The sequence below is a fragment of the Oratosquilla oratoria genome, chromosome 41 (assembly GCF_046742065.1).
Source record: "Oratosquilla oratoria isolate Oo_2021 chromosome 41, ASM4674206v1, whole genome shotgun sequence".
Classification (NCBI taxonomy): Eukaryota; Metazoa; Arthropoda; class Malacostraca; order Stomatopoda; family Squillidae; genus Oratosquilla; species Oratosquilla oratoria.
In genome coordinates, this window is record NC_134817.1 from 34055522 (window position 1) to 34061521 (window position 6000).

Below are 6000 nucleotides of genomic sequence, written 5' to 3' on the forward strand. Positions count from 1 at the left end.
CCAACTTCCAGGACATCTTCAAGAAGGCAGAGGGGCTCCTCCAGGAGATCGATTCATCACACGACACCATTCCTGTACCTCGAGTTTGCAAGCGCCAAACGCAGCGAGCGAATTTACCCTTCCAGACAGCTGAGGAGTATTACCGAAGATCTGTATATGTCCCATTCCTCGACCATGTATTGACTGAGCTGCAGACCCGGTTCGGGAACGATGCTATTCCTGTTGGCTTCAAGATCAAGAATCTGCTCAGCAGCGCTGACGGAGATGTTGCTGCTGTACTGGAAGCGGCAAAGGTTTATGTGGCTGACATCGAGACCTTGAGCCTCGTGAAGGCGGAAGCAGAGCGCTGGTATTCAACAACAATGAAGTTCGAATCCATTGGAGATGCCCTTGCCTACGCCCAGACCCGAATGTATCCGAACCTGGCCAAGCCCCTCCGAGTTTTAATCACGCTCCCAGTCTCGAACGTAGAGGCCGAGCGTTCATTTTCAACCCTGAAGCGACTGAAGACCTACCTAAGGAATACTATGGGTTGGCGCTACTCGGCGCTACTCGGCGTTCACAATGAAATCATTATTGAAATAGACAGTGTAATTAATATATTTGCAAAAAAAAAAAAAACAGGAGGTTGATGTTCGTGTGAGATCCCATGAACAATGCTGTGTTATTAATGTAATTTAGATACTTTTATTAACAGGTTCAGAGGTTCATACACGTTTTTGTTTGTATTTCTGTTTTTTAAAGCTACTTTTATTTTTTATTACTTCCATGAGTCCATGTGCACTAACACTACACACGGATCCTGCAATAATTTCTCTCTACTCAATGCGAGCCAGTGCCTTATCACTGACTAGCACAAGCCACAAGCGTGTAACAATATAAAACGAATATACATTCTATTATATACGTCTAAAATACAGAAAAATCTGATAAATATTATTAAGTTAAGTATACCTCAGACTTCTGATACATCAGACTACTCAGAGGAAGGAATTCAGGTTAGTCCCCCCCAAATTTTTATCCTGGATCCGCCACTGTGTACATCCTGCATTCAAAATCATCCTGCGTCATCCTCGCACTCTTAATTGTACCAATTTGAAAAGAAGAAACAAGAAAAAAAAATCTATCCTGAAGACTCGAACAGATGAGCATCACAAACGTTCGAGCCCAAGCACAATCCAAGATGACCACGTACACGGAATAACTACGATACGTTGGCGGACCCCCCCCCCCTACTCCCAACTGCCAATAGAAACTCCAATCATAATATCAGATATGCTGTTACCATGACGGACTTCATTCCGTAAAATATTATCACCAACTCTCACCTCTTCCCTCAAACAATAATGAGACCACAGCTTATTTTGGGCGATGAAACATCTACACCTCAGTCCTCCACTCCACAACACCCTATACAAATGAATTAACCAAAATATAGATATATTTACTAACTAGAACAATACTTGAAATATGTATATGAATGTACGTCAGCGGCGAGAATGTATTTACCAGAGTAGAAAGGTCAGGTCTAGATTCCATACTCGCTAGTAGATGACGTCACGGGATCATATGCAAGGATGTATACGTCATCAGTTCCTGTGTAAGATGGCGGCGACCATGCAGGCATTGATCCTTTGTCAGTAACATTTGATGTTAGTAAAATGAGGGAACACCTTGTAGTATGTCTTGAAAAGGGAGATTTCACCATGTTTCCACATAAAAAACTCAATAAAGCTAGATTGCCACAAAATGAGAGGTATGAAACTATCACCAAATATTGTAAGTGTCATGTCTATCGTCCTGGAAAACTGATGATAGAGTGCAGTGGTATCATAACAACTGTGTAAATCTGTCTGTGCATGATGTCAGGGAAATGTGCACAGATGACACTTACACTTGCCCTCAATGTAGGGATGATTGAGAATTGTGCTGCAAATAAAAATAAAGTGTTTTTACCAGTAGATATTTTCCACCTACATGTATTTTAATTGTGCTGCTGTAAATAAGAATAAGTGATTTTCCACATACATGTATTTTAATATTGAGATTTTCCACATACATGTATTTTAATATTGTTCTGCTGTAAATAAAAATAAGACCATTTTTATATTAAAAAAAATTCAAGTCTCTTGTCTTTTCCTAGCAGTTCAAACGTTTTTAATGTAAAAAACGTCCACCCAGTAAAAGTAATATATTTATATATTATATAATTCATCATTCCACGTGAAAAAATGTTATAAAGTTTTGATACTTTAATTTTCTTCCACAAAAGAAGCTTGAAGTCTAATATTGCGTTTTATTGAGCCTCTGAATGTCTTCCGTCACATAGGACTTCGGAAACTTCCGAAAATACCCGACATTGCCCGAAGTGATAACAACACAAAAACGTGACGTCATCTACTAGCGAGTATGGAATCTAGACCTGACCAGAGTAGAAATGCCGTTAAAAACACAGACAATCGACCAATTACTCTAAGAGGCATATTAAAAAGTTTGTCTAAGATGTTTTGCCACTGATGAAGTCATTCTAGCACTGACTGCCAATTTAGTAATTTAATGAGGCAAAAAAATATTGTCGGTAGCAGTACTGCAGTTGATCACTATTCTCGACCAACAACGTCAACCTGGTACCAATAATAGAAAACAAAACCTCACGAACAAGTCAACATTAGAGGTACGAGATAATCCTTATCTTATCGCAATGTTGAGATTGTGCTTTTATGCTGTTGTGGCTGATGAAACGTTTGTTTTAACTGCAAAATGTTAAACCCGATTTGTACTATTTGAGAACACCCAGAGTACACCAGAATTTTACAAACATATATTCCACTTTTACGGGGAAGAGGGGAATGTCTGTTGAGGAAGGACGGGAGAGGACAGAAGACAGGGGTGAATGGAGAATGGTTGTATATGGATGATGTTGTGATGCATGAGGTGGAATGGGGGGTGAGGTAGTATGTGTGAGCAAATTTTGACGCAGCCCGAAGGGATTTCTCCCCGTCTTCTCCTTTATGCATGGGGGGACGGAGAGGGGGGATGGGTCGCCGATTTAATGAAGCGGCCTTGTTGTAGATGTGCTGTGTCTTGCGACACTGCTTCTGACCCAAGGCAGTGGACAAGGTGCAGGGATGACCCGTCATCCAGGAAGTGCTAAGATGAGAGGGAGGGTGGAGGGGTGTGGAGTGTATTCAGGGATGGAATGGGTGGGAATGATTTTATGCCTTTTCCTTATTGACTACCTCCCTTGTAAGGGGTGAAAAGCCTTGGTATATGTATGTATGTGCGAACCTAATATATTACAACATATTTAGTAATTTTCTCGTTGGATGAATTGTTTCTCGGGAACATCATTGCATTAATTCAAATACAAAGAAATATATATTTGTGTAATTTCTATATTTCATGCGTTAGGCTCGCCCTTAGTTGCCTACTTTTTTTCTACCCGTACCCAAATTAAGTTCAAGATTAATTTATTATTCAGCATTATTGTGCAAATGAATTATGTGAAAAAGAAACAAAGATGTAAAACTATCTTTCCAAGTCGTAGATGAGGTGTGGAAAGACTACCTAGCTTGATCAAGAGAATGTGAGAGAGAAAAAGAAAATCCGAAGGAAAAAACGTTTAACATCAAAGGAAGTGGAGTATCAGTCTTCAACCACGTGTCCTCCGATACCTTAACTGCCAACAAAACCTATGATGAACGGACAAGGTCAATAGTTCAGTCTTTTATTCACTCACTGTATCTAGGCGCGCGCGCGAACGCAGAATGTAGAGATGACATGGGCAATTTAGCCCGAGATGGAGAAATACACATATTCAAATCTAAGTAGAACATTTGGAAATCAAGGATATAGACTAAGTTGGAACTACATGAATTTTTGGGTAGGTATGATAACACTGGGGAACACTCATTTTGTTGCATTTAAAAAAAGACTTTTCTATAGTCAACTTGAGTGTGCTGATTTCAAATCTGAAGTCGGGTTTTGTCTGCAAGCTACAGATTTTATGCAATTTGACATTTTTATTTATTTTTTAAATTTTCGTTATTATAGGAAATTGCAATATCAGCCACAATTCTTTTGTTCACTTGAATCTTATAACAGTATGAAAGCCATTTCTGTACATTTATTAAGGCAAAAGAAACAGAACATTAACAGAACATCTATCCCAAAGTTAGATTAGCATCCTTCAGAACATCACCACAGCTGATGGAAGCTTATCAATTTCTTTGTGTATTTTTTCAGGCAGGAATTTGCGTTTGTAACTTTTGCGTTTGTACATTTCATCTGGGCAATTTCGTTTAATGCTCCAGCAGTAGTCAGCCATCATACTTTTGTCCCAGCGCCCTTGGTAGCGTTCTTCCATGATCTTTAGGTCTTGGTGGAATCGTTCTCCTTGTTCGTCACTCACAGCCCCCAGGTTGTCAGGGAACTGATCAAGGTGGCTGTTCAAAAAATGAAGCTTGATGCTCATGTTGCACCCGAGATCACGAAAAGCGAGGAGCATTCTGTTCACAAGTTCACTGTAGTTAGCCGCCTGATTGTTTCCAAGGAAGTTCTGAACGACTGCCACAAAGGATAAACATGCTGCCCTTTCTAAAGCGGTCATCTTAGTAACAAACTGATCATCACGAATTAGGGTTCGAATCTGTGGGCCATCAAACACGCCTGCTTTGATCTTCTCAAATGATAACCCTGGTAAAGCTGTGATGATGTGTTGGAAACATTCACCTTCGGTTTCCAGTGCCTTGACAAATTGTTTCATCAAACCTAATTTGATGTGAAGAGGAAGAAAGATGATCTTATCTCTGTTTACAATTGGGTCTTGTATGATATTTGGCATGCCTGCTTCAAGGGTGTCACGAATAGGCCAGTCCTTCTGGACCCAATGTCTGTCTCGTGCTCGGCTGTCCCACATACAGAGGAAACATGGAAACTTGGTGAAACCTTTCTGTTGTCCAAGAAGAAAGTTGACCATCTTTAAGTCTACACAAATTATCCAATTGTGCTCATGATACTTTAATAAGTCCATGACCATTCTCATATCATCATACTCTTCCCGCAAATGCACTGAGTGACCGACAGGTACTGCTCCATAAACATTGCCATTATGTAAAAGAACACACTTTAGACTGCGTTTTGAACTGTCTAAAAAGAGTCTCCATTCAGCAGGACTATAGTAAGGTACACCCAGTTCTTTGAGAAGCCCTGGGATGTCATGGCAGTAAACAAACTGTCTGTCTTTTGAAAAGAAGGTCACAAAAAGCTGGTCACGCTTTCTGAAATATGATACTTTAACAGAGTGATCAACAAGATTTCTGCCTTGTAATCTTGATGCCAAAAGCTCTGCTGCTTTCTTTGAAAGACCTAAATCCCGCACTAAATCATTCAGTTCAGCCTGGGGAAGAGGCTTAGGGACGGGGAAAGGTTCAGTGTCTGAAGAACAGTCCTCCGATTGTGAACACTTTTCTGACAATTCACTGTCACAACTGTCTTGCTGGCTTGTATCATGTCCAATGTCTTTATCGTCCAATGAAGGCAAGCCTTTGAAAACTGGAACAGGTACTTCTTCAGAGTGCGGAACAGGCCGAATAGCTGAGGGAATGTTCGGATACGTAATCTTATGTCGGTTTTTCTTCCCAACACCCGTTGTGTTTACCATGCAGAAATAACAGTCAGTTACATGGTTGGTGGGTTCGCGCCAAATCATTGGAACTCCAAAAGGCAGACCTTTGCGTTTTCCTTTGGTCCAGTCTCGAAGCATTTCCTCACAATTGTGGCACACAACATGAGGAGCCCATTGCTTGTCTTGATCACCAAGATGAACTTCAAAATATGCCTTGTAGGCACGCTTGACGAACGAGGATATGTTACGTCTCTGACGATTGAGTGTGTAGCATCCACATATGTAGCAGAAGGCATCAGGCTTGTTTCTGCAATGATGTCTCATTCTGGAAGCCATGTTTGAACTGAAACAAAAGAAGAATGATCAAAATATTA